Source organism: Cryptomeria japonica, chromosome 7, assembly GCF_030272615.1.
Source record: "Cryptomeria japonica chromosome 7, Sugi_1.0, whole genome shotgun sequence".
NCBI classification, from domain to species: Eukaryota; Viridiplantae; Streptophyta; class Pinopsida; order Cupressales; family Cupressaceae; genus Cryptomeria; species Cryptomeria japonica.
The window spans coordinates 428782677-428809942 of NC_081411.1; positions in this window are offsets into that span (position 1 = coordinate 428782677).

Consider the following 27266-nt stretch of genomic DNA (forward strand, 5'->3'; position numbering starts at 1 on the left):
CTTGCATCTTCCCTGAGCAATTTTGATTGCTTATCTGATAGGAATCTGATGTTTGAATGGTGAGTTGAGCTTGAGCTGGGGTCAAGCTGCAACTGTTGTGCACTTACTTTCAGATCATCATCAATTTTCTTCAGTTGATCTCTGATTCCTTTTGTGAACTCGGTAACATCACATAACTTTGCACAAAATGAAGTTATATTATTAAAAGAATTTTCTAACTTGGCCAAAATAGTGGTCAATTCAACTTGTTTTATTGCTATCTGCTGAGCAATGTGCTCAAGCACCTTGTTATCAAATTTCTTCTCGGTTCTTTCTATCAGTTTCTCTTCTCCTGATGAGTCCTCATTGAATCTGTTCACAGCCTCTTCGAGTTGTAGCAAAATGTGTTGAGAGGGATCAACTTTTATACCTAAGGCATCTGTGAGAATGGTCTTTGCACCGTTTATGATGTTGAATTCCTTGTCTCTCTCACTTCTTAGTTGTTTTTGTTTTGCTTTCTGTTCTAACAACTGGCTAATCAATCTCATTTCATCAATTGATGCATTATTGAGGTCTATTTGTGGAATGACAATCTCTTTATCCAGATCTATATCATCCTCTATAGCCTTGCCGGTAAGCATAAGTTTTAAAGGTGTCTTTTGTATTACTTCTATGCTTACTTCCTTACCCTTTGATGTAGTTACAATGGTTGATAAGGTTGGAGTAGCTGTTATAACTAGAATGGGATTTACTAGAGGAAGACTCATGGATGTACCGACTGTTCCCAAAATTGATGTACATACAGGAGTGCTGATTGGTGTGATCATTTGTGCTAAAGGATGTGTCAAAACTGGAGAGGTTGCAAAACTTACTATACATGCTGCAGGAGAAGTTGTGATCTCGGTGACTGAAGAAGTCACTTGTTGCTCGGTAGAGGCAACACTCTACATCCCGATAGATAATGACATGCTCTGCAGCTCGGTGGATGAGGTAACTGTTGGGGTCTGGAGCTGAGAGGTGATTGGCAAGGATTGAGCAATAGATGTAGCTACTGTGCTCACAATCCTGCTGGCTGAAGCTGATGATGCAACGCCTTTCTGTGGTGAGTGAGGAAGAGATGCAATGACTTCTGCTACTACCTATTCAGGATCATCTTCTTCATCACCTATTATCACTGTGTCTTCTTCATCACCTATTATTACCGTGTCACCTTCTTCCTCAGCTGCTTCTTCTTCTTCCTTCTCCTCTTCATCCTCTTCATCATCTTTATCACCCTCAATTGTTACCGTGGGGTTAGATGGCATTGGCAGATTATATATCCTTTTCCACACAATTGTGGCATTATTTACTATTGCTTCTATCTTCTTGGAGAGAACTAAGAAGGTATGAAACCTAAGTGTCATTTGGTGTTCATTCTTCTTTAATGCCTCTTTTACTTCTTTATATGTCAGGTTTGGTAACAACTGTTTTAAGGTTTGTGCATAAATGTCTTTGACAGTTTGCACTGCTGAAGTCCATCTTGGTCTAATCCTAACTAGAAGCTCATTTGGAATTTGAGAACTGATATCATCTGGGGTATATTTCCATTTACCCATTTTGTTCAGTAAAATCTCCTCGATCTGCATCTTTTCTGCATCTGATCTGCTTTCATACTTCAGTGCCTTGAAGTTAGACATGCCAGATCCTTGTTCCAACTGTTTCAATTTTTCTTTGAAGGTAGGAGGGGGTCTCCTGAATACAACTTCACTTTCTTTCTGCCCTTTCCTGGTTCTCCTTGTGAACACTGCAGTTCTAGGTTTGGGCTTGGTGATTACTACTTTGCCTTTCTTCTTTGGTGTTTCTGCTTCCTCTTCTGATTCCTCTTCTGTTTCTTCTGTTTCTGTAGTTGCCTTTCTCTTGGTACTGGTGATGGCCTTTGGAAGCTTGATTTCAAGCTCAATTCTGGCTTTGGCCTCATCATAAGTGCCAAATGCAGGGGTGTTGGGAATGGCTGGTTCATTTATTAGGGCTTCTATTATATCCCTTGCTTCATCTATGTTAATTTCATAGGGCAATGGTTTTACCCATGCCACTCGGGGTATGGCTGCCTGGATGTAAACTTTATCACAGTCTACCATGAAACATATATCATCCTTGTAATCTTTTACCAACTTAGGAGGAATCCTGAACCTGTTGTTCATTTTGTCCTTAAATTCTTCAAAATAATTATCCATTACTATCTCAAAATTCTGACCTATTTCTGCTATAAACTCATTTATCTGATACAAAATTAGAGTATCCTTCCTCCATACTACTGTGCCTTTAGAAGGGAAAAAGTTTTGTACATAGAAAAATATACAAATCAACAAAGAACCAAATTTGCATGGATTATTCTTTGATGTCCTTATACTGTCCATGTTCTTGTTGAATTGTGTTAGTAAAACCTCTGCTAGGTCAAAATCCATGTTCTTCTTTACTACCTTGTAGGCAAGGTCTACTGCCTCACATGCCACACTATTTAGCCTACTAGAACTATACAGCTTATATGAAATGATAATAATACCAAATTTAAGTTCAACATCAGATACATTGTTAATTTTCAATCCTCTTCCATCCCACTCGGCAAGAGTTAACTCCTGCAGTTCGTCCCGACCTAGGGTTTTGGTGGATTTTGCTTTGTCTGACATCGGTAAACCTGTGATCCTATGAATCATCTTCTTTGTTATTAAGATAGGTTTATCTAACCATAGTTTCCCATCATGTACACGGCTCAATACATACCTAATCCATTTCACTTGAAAGTTTCTTGGTAGGTGTGGGATATGGGTCAAACCTTTGATTTCTAAATGTCTATGCTCGGGTTTTAGGGTTTTGTCAACACATAGCTGACTTAGGGCATTGTCCATTTCTAAAGTCCCTAACTCCTGAATAGTGCATTTGAAATGAGTACGAATGTCATTGATAAGAAGTACCTTGGAAGGAATTCTGGACTGTGCTCCACTTGGGTCGAGTGATTCTGCGATCGCTGGAACGAGTTTGAAGTTCGGCGCTGTCCATTTAACTCCTTTCACTAACATATTGGAAGTCTTCTTCGCCTTGCTCCTGCTGGTGGTGCTAGTGGAAGTCATTGCTGAATGGAACGAGTTCTTTTTAGATCCTTCGCTGCAAATTCATCTTAAATCTCCTTAAGCACTTTGAAAACCTAAGCTCTTCGAATGCTGAATAACGCGGTGAAGAATGAAGTCGATTTTGCCCTTTTTATTAAAATTCTATCATTAATGCTTGATAAGTGGGTAGGTGAGATGACTTAATGACTTTAGCGATTGCTCGGTAAGACTGACCTAACTCGGTGTTCTTATTTCTGACCTAACTCGGTAAAGTCTGCAGATTTACCATGCTCGGTAACATTCAACTTGGTAAGTGACTTTTCTGTATGTATCGAAAATACTGATTTCATCGATTATGCTTTTGTATTTCGGAACTGCTTATGGTAAGGCTTTGAAAATGCAGTTCCTTATCTTCTTTAATGGATCTAATTTGTAATGGTGGGGTCACCCAATTCTTGAGTGACAGGACCATTGCTTGAATTATCCTGCTCGGTAGATTTAGGAACCCACTGCTGTCTCATCTGTTTCCGAATGTTGTCAGCTTTAGCTTTCTTTTCATCTTCAACCTTCTTTGTGTTCATGCAGTTCTTGGCTATATGTCCGAGTTCAGTGCATGTATAACATCTTATAGTTGTATCTTTTTTTCTTAGATGATGCCTTGTACAATTCATCCCAATGTGTCCATATTCTCCACAATAATGACATCTGCACCAGGTATTGTAATCCCAACCAAATATTGCTTTGACAATTTGTTCTGCTGGAGTGAATGTCTTTGTTCTACATTCTGATGCCTTGTGACCTTGTTTCTTGCATTTGTGACATTTGCCTTCAAATTTTGGTTTCTCCTTGCATTCACTAGCCTTGTGACCATGCTGATTACAGTTGTAGCATTTGCCTTTGAATCTTGTCTTTCCATTGCTCCAACATTTGTTTGATGTGTGACCTGTCTTACCACAGTAATTGCATGTAGGTCTTTGATTTCTTTGGCTACCTTGCTCGGAAGATTCACCTTCTTCATTGTAACCAAGACCAGCTTTACCTTTTTGTTTGTGAAGATTTTGCTCATTTAATTGATCCAAGTCTTTTTGAGTTTTCATCATCCTTTCATTTGCTTGCTTTTGAATATCTAGCTCATTTTTCAAACTTTCATTCTGTTCTTTGAGAATTCTGGTCTCTTCATTTGCATTGGAGAGTTGCTCGGTGAGATCTTCATGCTGTACAATTTCATTGTTTCTTCCTTCTATTTCATTTTGCATTTTATTCCTTTGTTCCAAGATTTCACAAAATCTTGCAGACTGAATTTCCTGTTCTCTTCTTAGCATCCTTACTTCTTTTTGCAGTAATCCATTTTTTTCTAGGAGTTCTTTGATTGCATTGTTTGCTTCATCTACTTCATTTGAAATTCTTGTAGGAAAGAGATCTTCAATTTTTGTTTCAACATACTCATGATCATTTATTTCTTTTGCTAGTTCCTTTCTTCTTTTTAGGGATTGGGAAAGATGTTCTCTTGCTTCTTTGAGTTGTGCAATGGCCATTTCCAGATCTAGCTTTTCATTCTCAATAGCTTTGTCAAGTCTGAATATCTCCATTGTCTTGATCTTTTCTCAAGCTGTCAAACTTTTACTCTGAGAACCACAAAGCTCTGATACCAATTGTTGAAAATATTCAGGACTAACCAAGTTACTGAGAGGGGAGGGGTGAATCAGTAACACTTAAAACTTTTGATTCATTTCTGCACTAGCATATATTAAACCATTTATTCATTTAATCTACTGCATGCATGAAAATATAATCATTCACAATACATAACACAAAGATTTGGTGACCCAGAAACCTTCCAAATAGAAAGTAAAACTGGGGTGGGGATGGTACCCACAAAACTTTGGTACTGCAGTAAAAGTTGGCCGATTAAGGCTTACAATGATCACTTCTGATGATCTGCCCTGTTAGAAGCAAATTTGGACTGCTAGGTCCACCTTGTTAAAGGATTTACAAACATACAATGAAGTATGCACTCGGTTAAGAGATTTACAAAAGACTGTTAAGTCTACCCGGTAAAAGGATTTACAAACTGATTCAACTGTTAGGATGAAACAGTAGATCTTGACTTACAACTTTATTGCTGATAAGATCCTTTGAGTATTGATCTCCTTCTGAGATAGATATGTCGATTCTGCTCCTTTACTGACTCTGCGAAAATGTTCTGGTCTGCTGCCTTAATGCAGTTTCTGCTCTGCTCTTTCTAATTTCGCATATACATACATCTTACATACATCATATATATTACAGATGGTATAATACATCACATATATATACCGTCCATAATTACATTTACATTTCATAAAGTCGGCCTCATACAAATTAATAACATAAACTCATTCTTAAGTCGGCCTTACATAGGTGAACAAAATATTACTGAGTCGGTAGATACTCGGTTCCTCAAGCTGGCTCGGTGATCTTCTGATACACGGCGTCCACTACAGTACTCGGCATCGTCATGCTCTCGGTAAGAGTAGAAGCTCGGTTCATACTAGTCCCGAAGTGTAGCTTGGAACTCGGTAGCTGTGGTGACTCGGTAGATATAGTGTCACTCGGCAACCACTGGTGACTCGGTGAGAACTGACTTCTCGGTAACTGCTGTTTGTCTCATATGCTCGGTGACAGTCTTACTGCTCGGTTTGAACTGTTTAATCGGTGAGCTTTACTGAATGCTTGGTAGAGGCTGTGGACTGAGTGATGAGCTCGGTAAGCATTCAAAATCGAATAAGTGTTTTCACTAAGTGTATTCACTAATGACAAATATATCATTATTCCAACAAAATGTACAGATACATATAAAATAATCAAATAAATAATAAATAAATAGATGGATGTACTGATAAGCATAAATACTCAATTAATACAATTCCACCAATTTAATTATTTATTAATTATAAACTCCTAGTAAATAAATATGTATAAATATATTGTATTCGTACTAACCCTTATTTAATAATTTTACGCCTGTGGCTATAAGCAGTAATTTGATTAATTAACTTCCATAATTCCAAATAACCAATAAAATAAACATTAATGCATAATAATTCTCTAATAATAATAATTGCACATATTAAAGTAATCCATTGATTTATTTTAATATTGATAAACTATATAAACCGATTAATTATTAATTAATAAATAATCACAAACTCACAAGGCAACCTAACATAAGGTTGAACAACATACCATATGACGCAGACCAATGACTCAAGCAAAGACACTAATTGAAAAGGGTATCAACTTAAGCCTAGAGTATGAGAGGGAAACACATGCCATCTCCAACAACTTTCCATTGGGATAAAGCCACATTCAGACCTATGAGACCAGTTGGAGTCGATGTCTAGTACCTACAATCTTGCATCTACCACTAAATGCAATATAATATATATATGCATCATCAATGATTAGGCAAGTGATAGAGAATCACAATGCCATATCGTGCTCGCAATGAGTGGTATGACATCATCTCTAATCATGAAGACACTAGAAGATAATCACAAACATCATATCATCAACTCGGTCATCATAATCATAGAGTAGGGTTAGCGTAATCATAATGTCATCAAAATCCAATAAGTAATATGAACCATCATGAATAATGATCAAATATGGATCCATCATCATATCCAATAATATCTAGAAATACGATTAGTACATAACATGATACCATCAAATAATCATAAAGTAGAATAAGCTAGATCAATATATTCCTTTGATGTACAAAAAGACAAGATGAATCAAGGAGGGACACTACATTATATGTTAATATTGAGACTTGTAAGATTCTTCCTACCTTAATCCTCTTGGATTCCAGACTTGATAAACAATCACAAACTATTGAATATGATAATGCTACTCTATATTTTCAGAAATTCTCTACTCCAGGCCCCCTTTTTAGTAATTTTCCTTTAGGTGTCATGATTCCTAGATCTTATGCCTCTCCCTCTAAGGAAAAATCTCCTTTTTGGGTGGTGGAGTTGTCTTCCTTGTGGTTGCTCCTATGTTGACTCTTATCCCTCTTGTAGATGCTCCTCTCCCCTCTACTCCTTTTGAGTCTTTTTCTTCATTAGAACTTTATTTTTGTGTTACCCCCCATGAATATTCACTAACTTTCTCCTCCCCTCCCTACCTTCCTCTACTTTACCTTTTCCCTCTTCCCTTGTGGAGCTTCTCCCTCTTCTAATTATTTCTACGTCTGTAGTGACTTTGTTGGCCATCCCCATATGTTGAAAAACCATGTTACCCATGTGCACTCCACTATCACTTTTTCTTCATTGAGACCTTATTCTCTCTATTTTTATTTTCCCTAATTCTTCCCTCCCTTTGGTATCTTTTGTTGAGGGCACTATCTCTATGGTCCTCCCAACTTCTTCAACCTCTAGAGTCTCTCCTCCCCTTAGGTCCCCATATTACCTAGTCCCCTCTAAAGTTGGTGTTTGGTTTTATGAGGAGGTTTCTCTAGTTACCCCTACTAGTCTTATTTCTTTTCCTTCATCTAAGAAGGGTCTTCAAAAGACAACAAGTGGTAATAATTCCATACAAGGCAGGAAATAAGCTAGGAAGACTAGGAAAAATTATATTTCTAGAGATATTCTCAGTGAGATTCAAAGAAGTCTTAGATCATATGGGTTCTAGAAGATCCAAAAAATGATAATTATTTCCTAAAATACTAGAGGATTGAACAATCCTTATAAGTACAATATCATTAAGAACCTTATAAAAAATTATAAGCCTAGTATTTTGCACCATCAGGAAAAAAAAAAAAAAGAGTTTTATTACCTTTTCAAAGGAGAGAAAGTTTTTTGTAGTCATTCTCTCAGGTTCTTGTTGGTGATGTGAATGAAGCTTTTGGAGGCCTCACTTGTATTTGAAATCCTAATTTAGTATAGGCTACTTTATTTTACAAGTAAAAAATTTCCCTTAATGTTTCTTTCAATAACCTTATGGATCATACTAAATGTGTGCTCTCCAACATTTATGTCAAAAAAGATATAAGTATTAAGTCTACCTTAAATCTCTATGAACATGCTTTGGGTCTGATGGTTAATAGAACTAAAAGCTCCATGTTTTTTTATCAATACCCCGAAGGCTAGATAGAAAAATATTATTGACATTCTTGGCTGTCGGGTTGGTTTGCTCCCATCAACCTACTTGGGTTTACCTTTGGGGTATAAGCCTCCTAATTCCTTTGGTTCTTGATGATTGATAGGTTTAACATGAAGTTGGTGGGTTGGAAAGGTGCCTTGTTGAGCCAGGTTGGGAAAGTTCAACTTCTTAAGTCCACTCTTCAAAACTTGTCAATGTATGCTTTGAGTTTATTTAAGATGCCTACAAAGTATTTTGATATTATGGAGAAAATCCAAAAATTCTTCTTGTGGTCTAGGGTGGAGGAACAAAAAAGAATTCCTTTGGTGGTTTGGGAGAATGTGTGTAAACCTAGGAGATTTGGAGGTTTGTGGCTCAGGAGCATTAAATATTTTAGTGTTGTTCTTCTTGCTAAGAAAGTTTGGAGGAATTTTGAACATAGAAGAGAATGGAACACTCTATGGCACAATAAATACCTTTTGATTGTTAGAACTTTCAGATGTTTCTCAACTCCCCAAACCTCCCTAATGGATCTCATCTTTGGAACAATATTATCAAGGACAAAGATATTTCTCTTCTTGGGTCCTATTGGAAGCTAGGAAATGGTAGAAGCATTATGTTTTGGGATGATTGTTGGATTGGTAAATCTCCGCTAGCTATTTATCTTGTGTTTGGGGATTTTAAAGAAGATTGTATTGCTTCTTTTGGTTTGAAAGTGGTAGATTATTGGGTCGATGGATGATGAGTTAACCTCTCTTTGATCAATCTCATTCTTGGGCCTCTATAGTCTTCTTCGAACTCCTTTTCTTTGGAGAATGTAAATTCCAAGGATGAGTTGGTTTGGAGATGTTCTTGTTCTGGTAACTACTATGTGGCCTTGGCTATGTGGTTATCGGTTAATTCTCCTTCATCCCCTTTTTGGTCTAAAATTTAGTTGAAACATCTAATTCTAAAAATTAACATTTTTTTCTAGCTCCTTGTCCTTAACAAGATCCTTACTACTGACAATATTTATAAGAGAGGTTTTTCTATTCCCAACAGGTGTTATCTTTGTATGCAGGAAGCTGAATATGTTGATCATCTCTTTTTGCACTACCCCTTCTCTGCTGAGATTTGGAGTCATGTGCTTCAAAGATGGGAATTAAGCTGAATTTTTCCTAAATCGATTGAGGATTTTATTGAATAATGGAAGGTGTAAACTAAGAACCACATCCTACAGTTTCTCTAGTCTTTTATTTTCCCTCATGTTACCTGGGGAGTATGGAAGGAGTGTAACAATTGCATTTTCAGGGAGGTCTACCTTCATCCAGATATTATTTTTAAAAAAATCAATCAGGCTATTATTGATAACCTCTCTATTTTAAATCCTAAGCCTAATCCTCTTAATAGGGTGGTCTACAATCATTATGATCTTAGGGTTGCTATGGCGTGGGAGGTATAGTTTGATATCTCGTAGACTCTTAAAACAAATCCTAAGAAAAGGATCATTCAAGATTGGAGGAGGACCCCACAGGGTTGGGTCAAAATTAACTTTGATGGGATGGCTAAGGGTAACCTTGGTCCAACTGGATGTGGGGAAGTGCTGAGAGATCATAATGGCATACTTATTTCAGCGATGGTACTCCCCTTGGGAACTCAGTCTAACCACCTATTTGAAGCCATTGGGGCTTTTCAAGGCTTGAATCTTGACAAGCGACATAATTACAAGAATGTTTGGATTGAGAGTGATTCTAAAAATATAATACAATATCTTAGAGGTATATCTAAGCCCTCCTAGAATGTGGAATTATGGATTAATAAAGGGGGATATTATTTGCTCTTTTGATAATTGCATTATATCCCATATCTATAGGAAGTCTAATGTCTTTGACTACCTTGCTAACAAAGGGGTTAGTAGTGAATGCCAAGTCATACTGACCAATGAGGATAGAGTGGAGACTGAACTCTACATGCTAGTTCTTCATGATAGAACTCGAGGTAGTAAGGACAGTGAGTAAGATTGCTTTTAATACTTGTAGTGATTTTAGAAAGAATGCCTTTGTTATCATTATGACTTGTGTTGGTCATAGGTGATGTAATTATGGTTCTATTATTTTGCATGCTTTGTGGGTATATTTCCCTTCTTCCCATTATTATTCCTATAGGGTTATCATAGTTTTTTATGTTTTGTCTCTGAGCATCATGGGAGGAGCTAGGAATCGAGTTGAGCCTCCAAGCTATGAGTAGTTGAAGAAGAACCATAAGATATTGAAGTTGTTGGTGAAAGGGAATGTTACCTCTTACATTAAGAAGTTGTAGGGGGTTAACGAGGATGTCACTGCTTATTTCGATAAGTACTAGAAGGATGGTACCATTTTTTTACATGGGTGTAGAATTATCATGGATGAGAATTTGATAGCTAAGGTCACTAGCCTTTCCTCTGATGGCATGAAATATTACAGAGATGGGACTTATACTGACATTGTAGTGGAAACTTTTTCAAAATGGACAAGGAAAAGGATAGGCTAGTGAAGAAGATGGCCAATTATAATGACATCAATGTTCTCAAGGACATCTGGGCCCAAATCCTTAAGGTAATTATGAATTACTTCACTCTTGATGGGCATTTGACTAGGTTTTATGGCCACCATTTTGTTTTGTTAAATCACTTCGGCCATAATGTTAGGGTTTCTCTTTCATTTTTCTTGATGTCTTCCCTTCAGGGTAGCTTTAGAGATCATAGGAAGAACCCTATTAAATACCCTATTCTTAATGAAGGTTTGTTGGTGGTAATTGATAATTATTCTTAGGCCCTTCCTGCCCCTTCCTGCCCCTTCCTCCTATATCCCTACCCCATCTTATGATAATACTATCACTGGGGAGTGTGAGTATGGGGATTCCTCCTCAAAGTCAGAGTACGAAACTTTCTCTCCTCCCAAAAAAGATAAGACTAAGATTTCCCCTAAAGCTAAATCTATTAAGGGAAAGGGCAAGAAGGGTTTGAAATAGGTTATTATTTCCTCCTCCTCTACCTGTGCTAGTAATGATGCCTCTACTTCTAATGGTCGAGGATAATAATGCCAAATAGAGAGTTAGTCTGGAGCCTAGTAGCCACAACTTTGAAATTCCCCCCTTGTTTCATATTTTCAAGGCTAATTCAATAGGGGATGTTGCTCAGAAGGACCTTCATCCTAAGAGAGTGAAGCCGAGTGATGAGAGGGAGGACTATTAGAATATCTTGGGCTTTTCTAGAGATCATGTTATTGATTCTTTTAGCATTTTCAAATGGCTCTTCCATGAACTCAATGAGGTAAAAATTAACCAAAGGGCTTTGGGGAGCAAGCTGGAAGCTATGCCTATTTCTACCTATCAAGATAAACAGCATGGTGATGGTCAATGGACTAAAGAAGAGTAGAAATATGTGGTGGGTTGTGTTAACAGATTTGTTGCTGGCATTGATCATATGAAAAAAGGGTTTGAGGATCATTTCTCCATTGTTGAGGAGAATTACAAGAAAATACAGGTTAATCTCAAGACCATTATGGGCAATAGTCACTGATTGTCAAGCAGACAATGGATTCCATGAACATAATGGTTAATAGTCTTGAGGGTCAGGACAAGGTGTTGATCGGTGTGGATGAGGACAAAAATAATACACAAGTAGAGTCTGGTCCTTACAAGAAAACTAGAGGGAAGCTAAAAAAGAAAGTTGTTGCTCAAAATTTGGAATACAAAGAACTTAGGTCTATTGCTGAAAATATGAGTCTTCTAGAGGTTGAGGTCACTGAGACCCTTAAGAGCCTCATGTAATTCATGTTCTCTAGTTTTTTAATTTTGCTGGTATGTGGGTCTCTGTTGGTTTTTTGTAGTTAGTCTAGTTTTTTGTTGGCTCCTTGGTTGCTTTATGTATTGCTTTATCCTCTTCAGCCTATTTGGTTTTGGTATTAGTTTGGTTGTGTTGATTCTAAACCTTTTAGAATATTTTTTGTAAAGGGTTTCAGGGTCCCTTCACAACCTATTTTTGCCTTAATCCAAAACATTTATGTCAAAAATAATGTTGATTAGTGTCATCTTTTTGGGGAAGAACTTCTAGGAAACAAAAGACTTTTTATTGAATCTCACTTGTTGGTGGTAGAGGAATTCAATTCTCCTCTTTAACCTTCAAATAAAATGGAAGGATAACTTGACCTCTTTGATAGTATTGTAGACCTGGAGTTGTTGTCTAGAGGGGGCCTCATTGATTTAGATTTAATTGGATCGCAATTCACCTGGTCTAGCATTAGATCATACCAAAATATTATTCAAGTTAGGCTTGATAGATTTATTTGACACCACTAAAATGGTAGTAAATACAATAGACTATGATCTAGCTAACTTGGATAAGGACTTGTCTATTCCCACTTCTCACAATCCTTTTGATGTGATTTCCCCAAACAAAGAGAATGGAAATGAGGTTTTACTCTCAAGTGAGATGTCTATATCTCTGGATCCTATTGGTAATCTGCCTTTGATTCAAATGCCACTATCCCCTTGCTCCCCCCTTCTCCATATAAGAGGGGTAGGAAACCAAAAAAATTCAAGACTCAACAAGAAATTGCTGCTAGTATTTAGGCCACTCTTCTTGCTCTGTTTGATATGTAAAAAAAAAAGAAAACAAATTCAATCCTCCTTTTACCAGATTGGTTGCTATGAAGAGAAATCTTCTGATATAGTTTTCTAAGGGGAAGATCTCTCAATATGATGTTCATAAGAAGAGGGGAGAAACTATCCCCCCTCGAGGACAATGAAGTTCATATCTTGGAATGTTAGGGGCTTAAATGCCCCTAATAAGAAATGCTTGATTAAGTACCAAATGGAATTAATGAAGTGTGATATCCTTATATTACAAGAGACTAAATTAAATCCATCCTTTGCTGAGTCTTTGTTTTAATCTTGGAAAAATTGGAATTTTTGTGCCTCCCCTTCTTTAGGGGTTTTGGGGGGTCTTTCTTTCCTCTACAATGAGTTTACTATCGAGCTATCTTTGGTTGCATCATCTTCTAATTGGATGCTTGGATTGGTGAAAAGGAAAGTTTTGGATGCAAAATTTTGGCTTTTTAATGTATATGGCCCTATGGGTATTTTGGAGAAGAAGAATATTTGGGATTGTCATAACCCTCTTTTTAGACTTTGATTAAACTCAAGGTGTTGTCTATAATTCTATATATACTTCTCTCCTTGAACAAATCAATAAGAAGTTAGCTACTTGGAAAGGGCCCATTCTAAGTAGTGTGGACAAGATTTATCTCCAAAAAGTCTCTCTTCAAAGCATGTCCATCTACCTTTTATTTTTATTCTCCATTCCCAATTCTACTGCTTCAAACTTAGAAAAAATTCGAATAAGATTTTTGTGGTTTGGGACTAAAAGGAAGATCAAGATTTATCTTGTGGATTGGGATTCTATGTGCATGCACAAGAAGAATGGAGGCATGGGTATAAAAAGATTAATTTTATGAATAAATCTCTCCTCCCAAAAATTAGTTGGAAGTAAATTAAGCAGGACTCAGATTTGGTTAGATTCATGAGGCTAAAATACCTCAACTTCCTTGAAGGTGTTTTATTTCTTGATGACCAATAACTAGGACAAGAGGATCTAATGTCTAGAATAATCTCTTAAAGAATATAGATATCCTTGGTTTGGGCTATCAATGGCATATTGGTAATGGGGAGAGAGTTGGGTTTTATTTGGACCCCTATCTCCCTCCTACTCCCCTCAAGTTGAATCTTGTCTACTCAATTGTACACATAGTCTTGAAAATAAGATTGAGGGGTTATATCAAAGAATATGTGACTCAATTGTTTCCCCTTGACTTAAAGAATTGATCCTAATTGGTTCAACTCACAACTTTGTGCTACTACTACAAAAATCCTTGTTACTCTCTTCAATTAGAGATGCTATAGAACCCATCTTCAATACACCCCCATTTGATCAATTCCCACATTAGTGACTATTTTGTGAATTTTGGTTTTAAACTGTTGGAAGCTATCTAGCCCCCTATCTTTAATTGTCTAAATATGTGGAAACACATTGCCATTCCCAAGCTTATCTTCTTCTAGTGGACTTCTTGTCACTATAAAATACTTATAATGGATAACCTTCAAAAAAGAGGCATGCAACTAATTAATAAGTGGTTCCTCTATGAACAAGATGGGTAGTTTATTTTGGATTAAAGCAAAAATAGGTTTTGAAAGGGCCTTGAAACCCTTTACAAAATGATTCTAAGAGGATTAGAATCAGAAAGCAACATCCAAAACAAAATGGGCTGCAATGAATGACATATAAAGCGGCAACCAAAGAGACAACAAAAGCCCAATTGGGCACAAAAAGATAGCGAAAAGACCAAACCTAGACACAGAAAGAACTAGCAATAGAAAACAACCCAATTAAATTAGGCTTTTGAGGGTCTCAATGACCTTAGCCTCTAGGGTGTTCATGGTATCAGTAGCAGCTTGCATAGCATTATGATCCAAGTTTTGAAAGGCCACCTTCTTCTTCATGTTCCCTCAAGTCCTTTTGCAGGGTCCTTCACCACTTTGAGCCACTTCAGCTTCCTCATCAATAACAACAACAAACTTATCTGGTTGGTTCAAAATTTTCACCATGGTATTCATAACCATTGCAAACTATTTAACAATTTTATGTCTGGCAAACATAATGGTCTTGAGGGTGTCCTGGATTTTTTTGTAGCCATCCTCAACCCGGCTGATGCATTCCTCCAATTTTTTCTTAAGCTAGTCAACCCCTTCCCCTGTTTTCTTGATATATTCCATGGCCAAATTATTTTTGAATCCATTTTTCTACCTAGAGGTCTTTGGTTAATCTGAATCTCCTTAAGTTCATGATAAATCCACTTAAACAAAATGAAGGTGTCGATTGCATGATCACACGCCAAACCCGACACATTATCATAATCCTCCCTCTTATAATTTAGCTCATCACTTTTAGGATTAAGGTCAGTAATACCATTCACACACATATTACCAGTCTCCTTAAAGGAAAGAGGAGAGATCAGGACATTGGGGTTATTAGGGTTATTATCATCATCTGCCTTCTTAGAAGAAGAGGGGGAAGCAATCTCAGCTGAAGTAGAGGAGGAGGACATCACAAGGTGCTTATGACCTATGGAACCCTTCCTCATTTTGGGTTTAGAGCTCGAAGGATTTTCCACTTTAGATTTTTTTAGGGGAGGGGTAGTCTCCTCAAAACCAGACCCATAAGTGTCATTCTCAGAGTCTCCCACACTAGTATCATCACTCTTAGAATAAATATGGATAAAATCCTTAGGGGGAGGAAGAGCATGAAAATGGGCATCAATAAGAACCAGTAGGCCTTCATGCACAATGGGAAACTTAGCAAGGTTCTTACGATGGTCACTGAAATTAGCCCTAAGGGCAGACATGAGGTAGAATGGGAAAGACATTTTCACTCCATGGAGAAAATGATTCAGAATAACAAAATGGTGGCCATATACCCTAGTATATCGACGACCCAAGGTGAGACAAATAATAATTACCTTGAGAAGCTTCTGCCATAAAGGTTTGATGACTGCAATATCATAGTAGCTAGTCATCTTCTTGACAATTTTTGCCTGCTCTTCCTCCTCCTTAGGGAAACTCTGCACAACTTGCTCTATGTATACCCTATCTTTGTAATACTTCATGTCATCCATAGATAACCTAATGACCTGAGAAATAAGGGCTTCATCTACTAGGACCCTCTGATTGTGAAGAATAATCAAGCCATCCTTCTAGTTTTTAGCAAAATACCTAGTAACATCTTGATTTTGCCCTTGAAGCCTCTTAATGTAATTGGTAAACCCACCTTTCTTTAGAATATGCCAAAGCTTTTTCTCATTCTTAAGCTACAAACAGCTAGGCGACTCAATTCTCTTTCTTGCACCACCCATTTTCTCAGGCTCTCTATGATTCTCTTTGTAGAGAATTTCCAGAGTTAAGGAAATCCTCCAGAAAATGTATGAAATCACCAACAAAACATGTGAAATAAATTCGCATCGATACTTATGTCCTCTCTAGCCACCTATCTCAGAACAAAAGGTATTGGGAGTTCTAAAAACACACAAAGTCATAATAGCACTAATAATCATTAACTTTACTCCCCTGACTTTTCTCATGGAGTAGATACATCACAAGTTCAGAGTCCAACCTATCAACATGGGTCCAACAAAGTTGGGCTTTTCATGTCACTCCCCTATTGGCAAGTAAGTCAATAATCACATTGTCTTGTCTATAAACATGAGAGAACATATTTTTTTCAAAGGTTTTAATTATGTCTTTGGCTTTTTTCATCCAAACATCAACATTCCAAGACAAAGTATAATTTCCTATAAGGTTGTTGATAATGTTCTTAGAATCCCCCTCGACCCAAACAAGCTTATAGTTGTTTTGTTTTGCAAGTTTTAGACTATGGTATGCCCCTATGGCTTCAACAACATTATTAGTCTATTTACCAAGAGGGATAGAAATAGAAGAAATGAACTTGCCATTGTGATCCTGTATCACTCCATCACAACCAACTTGACCTGGGTTCCCTTTAGCCGTGTCATCAAAATTGATTTTGACCCAACCTTAGGGAGGAAAGTTCCAACTGATGTTGTCTCGGAGGTTGACCTTAGGTGTTACCATATAATGACCAAGATTATAGCCCTTGACAACATTAACTTCAAACTCCTTAAGGATGCCATTGTGAGAGAGAACATTGGGGAAAACAACCGAGAGATTGTCAGAGATGGCTCTAGAAATTTTATGGAAAACAATATCAAAAGGGCGATGGGTGTCCCTGAAGATGTGATTGTTACGTTCTTTCCATTAAACCCATGCCATATGAGGAAACACAAAAAACCAAATTTTCTTTATGAAGGGATTTCTAGAGGGTGGATTCCATTAGTGGACAAACTCCTTAACAATTCTCGATAAAGTCCAGCAAAGATCCCATTTCTGAAGCACCAGACTCTAAATCTTAGAGGTGTAAGAGCAATGTAAGAATAAATGGTCCACATATTCAGCTTCCTGCAAACACAAGGAACATTTGTTTGGGTTAGAAAATCCCCTCTTAACAAGATTGTCAGTAGTTTTAAGATTTTATTTAGAAAGAGCAGCCAAAAAATGATATTGACCTTAGGAGAAAGGTTCTTAATCCAAACTTTAGAACACCAGGACACATTAGGTTCCTTACAGACATCCACAAAAGCCACATAAAACTTTTCATTGGGGTTGAATTTCCAGATTAGTTCATCTTCCACACTTTCCTCCAAACCAAAAGAATTTAGGGAAATTTACAATTGGGTAAAAGAAGGATTAATAGAAAGAATACTAACCCACTTACCCTCCTTCCAATAGTCAGCCACCATGGAGCCATGAGAAGCCACACAAAGATATTTTAAAGATCCCAAAGTAGGATCTGAAGCCAGTGAGTGATGCCCAATCCAACAATCATCCCAATACTGATTTTTCTACCATTCTCAATCTTCCAATAGGCTCCCGAGCTAGCCACATCCCCAACCTTCAGAATATTGTTCCAAATATGAGAACCAACAGGGATCTGAGAAGAACTCAAAATATCCTACAAAGAATGATCAATAGAAAGATATTTATTATGCCATAAGGTGTTCCATTCCCTTCTACAGTCATAAGACCTCCAAACCTATTTAGCCAATAGAGCATTATTAAGGGTTTTGATGCTTCTAATACCCAATCCAACAACTCTCCTTGGATTATAGACATTCTCCCAAGAAACCAAAGGGATTCTTCTCTTTTCCTCAACTCCTGACAAAAGGAATCTTTTTTTAATTTTGTCAATAATATTAGCAAATTTAGAGGGAATTTTGAACAAATCGAGAACATACATAGGGAGGTTCTAAAGAGTAGCTTTCAATAGCTGAATTTTACCAGCCTGACTCAAAAGGTTACCTTTCCATCCAGCCAACTTCCTATTGAATCGATTAATTAAAGATTTCCAAAAGGACTTAGAAGGTTTAGATACTAAAGGGAGGCCTAGGTAAGTAGAGGGGAGCTTACCAATTAGACAGCCAAGAATGTTAGCAATCTTCATTTGGTGCTGCTCAGGAGTGTTGGTAAAATAGATAAAAAAATTTAGTTCTCTTAACCATCTTTTAGAGGATTTTTCATAGATGCTGAGAATTGATTTGATGACTCTGGATTCTCTAGAAAAGGATCTACCCATTAAGATGATATCATCAACAAATTGTTGATGAGAGAAAATCAGATTGGTAGAGGATGGTTTGAGACCTTTCTGGGAACCATCGACAACTTTTTTATGAATGTATCTTCCCAAACTTTCCACCATTATTGTGAAAAGAATAGGTGAGATGGGGTCACCCTACTTAAGACCTCTTGAATTTTTGAAGAAGTGGGATGGTGAACCATTGATAATAATAATAGAAAAGGTAGTAGAAATGAGATGCCAAATCAAACTAATGACCTTGTCAGAGAAACCAAACGCCTAGAGAACTCTTTTTAAGAAGCACTAATCCACCCTATCATAATATTTAGCAATGTCCAATTTTAGAAGAAATCCTTGAGACTTCGCCTTCAAAAGAGAATGAATGTTTTCATGAACTATGATGATGGAGTCAAGAATATGTCTTCCTAGCACAAAGCCATTTTGTTTAGGGGAGATCAGAAGAGGAAGAACACCTAGCAATCTCAACATAAGGACCTTAGAAATAGTTTTGTAGAAAGAGCTGCACAAGATGATAGGCCTAAAATCATCCAAAGAATCAAGCCCTTGCTTCTTAGGAATAAGGATAATGAAGGTGGCATTCAGTTCCTTCAGTAGAGATCTAGCTCCAAAAAATTCTTTAACAACATTGGAGACATCTTCCCCTATCACATCCCAAAAGTGCTGAAAGAAAAACATAGGAAAGCCATCAAGGCTTGGAGTTTTACTACCATCAAAAGAAAATACAACACTCCTAATTTCCTCCTTCGAAGGAATGGCTTCAAGATTATGATGTTGGTATCAACCAACATATTCTGAGCCTCCAGGTCCAATAGTGAATCTTTCTTCAAAAGATCAACAAAAAACTCAACTATAGCTCTATTGATTTCTTCTTCATTATCAATTCTTCTCCCATTCTTCATCAAGTGGCCAATTCTATTAGAAGCCTTCTATTTAAGGGTAGAGATGTGGAATAATCTAGTCTTTTAACACCATCCTTGAGCCATAAGGCTCGAGATATCTACCTCCAAAAGGTCTCTTCCCAAGCAATTATATTATGGTATTTAGATAGAACCTCACTCTCCTTAGAAAAATTATCATTCACATATCCTTCATGTTGAACTTTATCTTGGATTAGGCCCAACTCCTCCTGAATAGCAAATTTCTAAACAAAGATGTGCCCAAAGACTTCTCTATTCCACTTTTTAACCCTATCCTTGACATGCCTCAACTTCTTAGCCACCTGGAACATAGTAGAGCCATCCACATGTACATTCCACCTATCCTTCATGCTATTGGAGAGGTTTGGGTGGGACAACCACATTTTCTCAAATCTGAATGGAAACCTCCTTCTCCAACCATTTTTAGGCTCAACCATTAGACATATAGGAAGATGGCCATACCCAATTATAAGAATAGAATTCAGAGAGAAGATATAATGTTGGATCCAATCAATATAAATCAAGGCCCTATCAAGCCTAACCTAAATCAAGCTAGTACCAACTCGATGACTGGACCAAGTAAAGGAAGCTCTAGATAAATCTAAATCAACTAGACCTTGACCATTGATGAAGTTAGCTAAGTCCAATTTGTTGTCAATCTGTATCTGGGATTCCCCAAATTTCTTAGCATCCATAAGAGGGGTATTAAAATCCCCCATAATAAGCTAAGGAGTGTTGGGATAACAACTACGAAAACAAGAGAGCTTTAACCAGAATTTCCTCTTGCAAACTTTATTATTAGGAGAATACACATTGTACAAAATCTAGGAAAACCCATCCCTTGAGTGTTTAAACAAAGTAGCAACATGGTTAATATCATGGCAAATAGGAGTACCATGAATATACTTGGTATTCTAGAGGGTAGAAACCCCCCCATAAGCCCCATCAGAGTTGTTCCCATAAGAATCACAAAATTTAGAGAACTTAATTTTCTCCACCTTATCTTTAGTCATTTTATTTTCTTGAATAAGTAAAATATCCAGTCTATGATCCCTAATAATATGTAATGCCCCGCCAGGAAACCCCGAAGGGTTTAAGTTAAAAACACTCAAATGGAGTGTAAATATTTTTTTTTTGTAATAATAATTAAGAGTGTTAGTGATAAGTCACAACATTAAGATAATTTGGAGTTATCTAAAGCTTAGATAACATAGCGGAAGACTAAATGAACCTAAGGAGTTTCCCAACATGATTACGTAACCTTACACCTAACTCAACTCGCGACAATTGATCCAATAAGCTAGATATCTTAATTACGAGTTAATGCTTAAGTCATGGATATGTTATGATCGATGATATGACATTTTAGAATTTGGGTAGCGTTCATCTATTTTGATTGGAGAGGAGGCTAACATGAGGATATCTACTCAGTGCAATTTAAAACATAATTAGCTTAAGAATTCACCCACTAAGGTTTAAGTAGAGTTAACTTGACAAGCCCATCCATTTTACATACAATGCAGTTGATATAATGAAGTTCATTCATTTGGGTTAAAGGTAACCAACCACAAATGATATCATCCTTTATAATTAAAAGTATGGCTAATAAGATGAGATTCATTCATTAAGGATTAAGTTGCAAATAATAAAATGAGGTTCCTTCATTTGATTTTAAGCATAACCACTAATGCATCGTAGTTCGTTTATAGAGGATAAAATGTAAGTATCCATAGAGTTCTTTCATTGAAGTTAAAATAATGCTAAGAGATGGAGCTCAATTCATTAAGGTGAAAATGTACTAGGGCCACATGAGTTCATCCCTTTAATTAAAATATAGTTAGCAAGATGATATTCCTTCTTTTAGGATTAAAAATATAAGTACATAGTGACGTTCATCCATTAGGATTAAAATATAACTAACTTAATGAGTGTCACTCTTTTTAGATAAAATAAGGTTAATATGAAGAGATACATTTGCTAAGATTAAGATATAAATAACTAAATGAATCCTTCCCTTTTAGTTCAATTATAGCTAATCATATAGAAATTCATTTATTAGGGTTATAATATGGATAGCCAGTTTGAGTTCACGCAATTATAAAACTAATCTGGTGAGGATTATTTGTTTAGATTAAAACGTAAATAACTAAATAAATTCATCCAATATAGTGAAATATAGCTAACAAGACGATGTTCTTTTACTAAGATTAAAAGGTAAATACCCAAATGAGGCTCTTCCATTAGAATTCAACTTAGATAATGTGATAGTTAATCCAATATTTGTTATCCATTCATTACGATCTAAATTACAAGCTTTAAGACAAGTTAATCCAATAATTGTACCTAGAGAGTTTATTTCCATTCTTACTTCCTTTTATTAATATTAATAAAATACTTTTCCATAATCATATTTACAATCTTTTATGACCCTAATTACTACATTTAACAAGATGACTTTATTTATGCATCCAAGAAATAACTTCATTAAAACCCCATCAAACACTTACAAAATACAACCATACATGCTAGCACTAAGAATAAACAAGTGGAACAAAGGCATCGCATAACACAGATATGATCTCGGAGTTCACCCATAAAGGGCTACATCTCCAAGTCTACTCAATTGCTAGACCCTTCTGGCATTTAATATAGATAGGATTACATAAATTACATGTCATATACATTTCTGCCTTTTAGGCGAACCAACCAATATACAAATGTCCACCTCGGTCAGTAAATACATCTCTACAAGTTGTCCAACCAAGTTCACATAAATGAAAGCATCACTCATCTAGGTATATTATTTAATCCTTGGATAAACATCATAGACATATTTGTTTAGAGCTATACACTAGTCCCCTCTCTTGCAACACATTATACCCTATTCACAAGAAAATATACCTTAAAAGGAATCTTTGAAGTGAAAAGAAAATGCTCCCCAAATGATTTATAGAACTCTTGCGTATATATAAGGCAAGTATACATGTATCTCGATTTATATCTAACCAAATAAAGTTAACGTCTGAGCAATAATGGTTACTTCATTGACATAATTCATTACAAAGGGACCAAAAAGCCACATATAATTAATATTATATATTAATATATGGATTATCTAAAATAACATTTATTTAAAATCCACATTCATCCACAATTAATAATTACTAAATATTAATGTTACATATATTAATTAGGGTTTGGCAAAAATCAATATATGATTAATGAAACATATTACTATATGGATTATCTAAATTTCAATTATCTAAAATCCAAATATTATTTAATACTCGAATTAAATAATATAAAATAAAAACTGAATTTAAAAAAAAATCAAAACTCCATTCAAAATTTCTTTTTTTTTATTTATAATTTTTACTTGTTAATAATATAAATACCAACCAAACTTTATTAATAACAAATATATATCACTTATAATATATATTTATTATTATATATCCCCTTTCTTTTTTATATTATATTTTTTTTTTCTTTACAATCAAAATAACATCAAATTTAAATTTTAAACCTATATAAAATAATAAAAAATAAATTAAAAAACCATCATTATGTGGAGGGTGGCCCAAAACTCTAGGCGACGAAACCCTAGGGTGGGTCGTGCCCTATCGAAGAGTCTACGGCCTCCACGGAGGACGCAGGCCCCTCGGCCTCCACCTACAGTGGAGCCGGGGTACTGCGGCCGCCATGGGGTCGCAGGCCCTTTGGCCCCCCACACAGTGGAGCCGGGAGGAGCTGCGGCCTCCATGGGAGTCACAGTCCCCTTTGGCCCCCACTGTGTGGGAACCGGGAGGAGCTGCGACAACGCCGTGGGGAGGGGCAAGTTGAGCTTCAGCTCCCCCCCCCGAAACCCCAATTTATTTTCTTTTTTTTTTGTTTTTTTTTTTGTATATTTTTTTGGTTTCTGTGTTTTCTCCCTATTTTGACTTAATAATAATTTTTTTGAAATAATATAAACGAAATACCCAAAAATTTAAAAACCCCCATTTTCTATTTGTTACAGTCATAGACATTTTTCTTTTCCAGAATGTTAAGGATTTCAAACAAAAATAGAAGAATTTGATGAATAACCATCCAATCTAAACAAATATTAGGGCATAAGGCAGTTCATTTCTCTCACAAAGATCCTACAATAAACCAATCTTTAACAAATTTCTACTATGATACTTACTCATGGACAATCAATGGAGAATTTGAAAACCATATTTGCAAGAAGAACATTCAAAACACCTTTTTTTAAAATAAACATTTTAATCAAACTGATGAACAGATTCCTACCTCAATAAGCATTCCTAGAAGAATTTGAAGATGAGCCCCCAAATCTACAGCTGTAAAAATCCATCTTTCCAAAATCTCTCCATCCCCCTTCCAACATTTTTTTTTCCCAAAGAAAAATAATAATCCCCCCCAAATTTTTTTTTTTCAATCTAGGTTAAAAGAATCCCCATTTGACCTAATTTCTAATTTCCAAATTTAAGCCCTTTTTAAAATAAAAAGAATTAATAATTCTTTTCAACTACTAAATTAATTTAACTTGATTTTCTAATTAATATGCTTCTCTCTTATTTAATTTTAAATTTTAATTTCTCAATATTAATTTAGGCCTACATTATATTTTGAACTATTGACCAGGGTAAAGCATTTAAATTAAATTAGTTTCCAAAATCAACCTTTTACACTATATCAACTTTATAAATTAAAAATAATTTTCTTTAAATAATAAAATTTACCCTTTCATTTTCCAAAATGCAAAAGTGGTTAAATTAAGTATATTTCAAATAACTTTAAATGTTTCCTTTTTCCAAAACGCATAAACTAATTAAATTCATTATTTAAAATTAACTATTAAATTAAACTCACTACACATAATAAAGCGATCTTTTTAATAAATGACTAATCTCATGAAGGAAACCTATTTATTTTAATTCCTCAACTACTAATGCGTAAATGAACACATTAATTCAATTTAAATACTTAAGCTTGCTACAAATATAAATAAAGCGATCTCTTAAATTAACGATTAATCATATAAAAGAAAACTATCTATTTTAAATTTCTCAATTACTAATGCATACATCCACACATTAAATTGAATTAAATACTTAAGATAAAATGTTCCATTCCCCACACGCATGGTATGCAAACCAAGAAAGTCCACCAATCACATGACACACAACCCAACTGAAAAGAAAACCCTACGGACCACACACGACGCTCACCTGATCATGGCTAAGGAAAGACGAGAGTTTTATGACCACCAAATCCGAATTCTAAGGATGAAGGAGGTATACTCAACCCTGCGAATCCTAAAGGAGATGAACCTCGCCCTAGGCAGTGTTGTACCTGCAATCTCCTGCACCCATGAATCACGCAAGCATACATATATATATACATATTCAATGAAGGCGTTAGCTCAAGATTTATAACAAGAATTAGGAGACAACTACATTTACACAAGAATCAATGCAAAAGCACAATAATAGGTATGCACAATTATTTATATTATCTAATCTAAAACATTGCATCATGGTTAACCAACCATTCAAGAATGCCACATAGGAAGTCAACCAAGGTCAAACGGGTTTTACAAGGCCGACTAGGGTAGGGGCATTACATAATATTACTGATAGTGTAATGTTTATGACTACTATTAAGACCTCTAATAAACCAAGATAGGATCTTCATTTCTTACCAGGGGATTTGAATAGACTATCATGGATCATTTTCTATGATCCATTTGCTAAGTTTTGTATACTCTCTTGCTCTCTTTGCCATCTATTATATTTTCTCCCTACACTTCAAGGTGGCCCACCACAGTCTGCCTTCATAGAATAATCCACCTTCACTTAGTTACAAGTTGTAACTCCAGGCTTCTGCTGAGACTTATTTTTCTTTGACACCACCTTAGTGTAGCCCATTTCTTCATCAAAGTCAATTCCTTCTAAATGCATAGAACTGTCAATCTTTGGGGACTGCAGGGTATCCATAATAACAATATTCAAATCAAAGTTAGGGAGGTTATAAGTAGAGTGTTGTGACGAAGAGTCATCCTCCACAATCTTTTTTAGCTCATTGAACACAAGAGTTCCAAATCATGATCCAAGAATCAAAGAAGATTGTTGATCTTTGAAGGAGAATTCTTCCATATCCTTGGATCTGTTGGGGTTCAGTGAAAGTTCTCCCTCCTCCAAATCTTTCACCAAAACCTATTCTTCTACCTTTTTAGCAATCACATTCTCCTTAGTTATCTCCTTTTCAACCTGATCAAGACCCTCCTCAAATGTGATCATCAGATTTATGTCATTGGCCTCATTGTTTTGATCACCATGAATACTTTCTTTGTTATATTCCTCCTGGCCTATTACTTTCACCTCATCAATCTGGCCATGTTGAACATCATTTTTCTTGTTGGTTTTGTGGCTTCCATCGAGCCCTTTTTGGTGCACAAAACCACCCATCTTAACCTGAGTATCTTCTTCCATAGTTTTGGGTTTCTAGACATTAGTTCCTTTGTTAGAATCCATCTTAGGGTTTTGAGGACATTTCTTTGCCCAATGGCCTGCCTTTTTACACAAAAAGAAAACAAAAGGTAATGATTCAAACTCAATAGTTTGAACTAGCGTTCCCAACTTTGACACTAGCTCAATTGACAAACGAAGATCCTTAGATCTAGACACCCCCACATAAATCTTGGCATAGGCCATTCTTTTCCTAGTCGTCATCATGGGGTCAATGGATAGTTCATTAAACACTGCAACAATGCCCTTAAAAATATCTTCATGTCAGTATTCCAATGGGAGCCCTAGAAACATAAACCATACAATAATGGTTTCAAAAAAGGGATCAGACATGTCCATATCCAGACTCCACTTCTTAAGGGTTAAGGAGGATCTCCCCATAATCCATGGACCACCACAAAGAATAGTCCTAATATCCTCAACACATGAGAATGCAAAGGAGAAAAAACTCTAAGGGAGAGCTGAAACCTCAAATTTCCCTTTAATATTTAATGTTCAACTAACAAAGATCCTAACGGAGTCTATGTTGGGTCTAGGTCCATTGAACTTTCCAACAAGGGTGAGTGCCATAACAATGATGTTGTGATCAATCACCTGGTCTGGGATAGACAAAGAGGCCTTTCCACTAGCCTTATCACAAGTGATAGAAATAGGTGGAAAAGAGGAATTTCCTGTCAGCTTAACCCCAAATAATGCAGCCCAACGATTATTCATGGCTCTAGACAAAAAGGCTCATTTTGTTGCCCCCATGACAAGACCCAGACAAGCCAATGACCGATCCCTTGGATCCACTTGAAAACCCATTTTTGGGTCCTCACCATCTTTAGAATCCACATCACCCTGGTTGTCTTTAGAGCCAGCAGATCCTAGGGATCTTGAGCCAACTCCCTATGAACCCAGAAGGGGTCTGCCAGGGACTGCAGAAGCATCACCTGAAACCCTCCCCTGAATCATCTAAAACCCTACCCTAAGCACCATAGCAAAGAACCTGTTGTTCACTTTAAATGTGTTAGTGTCTCAACTAAAGGAACATGAATGGAAGTTTGTTAATCACAACATTAATTGCAATTTTATTTAAAATATTTAATAAAATTTTATCAAACAAATTATTTTGAATTGGGTTTGGTAGGTTAATGTTTAGAGTATGTGTGAAAGTTGGTCTAATCTATTCTCACATCCTCTCATTGTGGAACTTTTGTGGGTGGCATTTCTTCATATTGGCTAGGGGGTTTGGAAAGAATGCAATAAAAATATTTTTAGAGACAAAAGACAGCCTTGGAAATTCCTTATAGAGTCCATTATTAATTCTATCATAGAAAACATAAAAGGAGATACTATAAAGAAGCCTTCAAGAAATCATTTGGAGCTGAAAATTTGAATTGCTTGA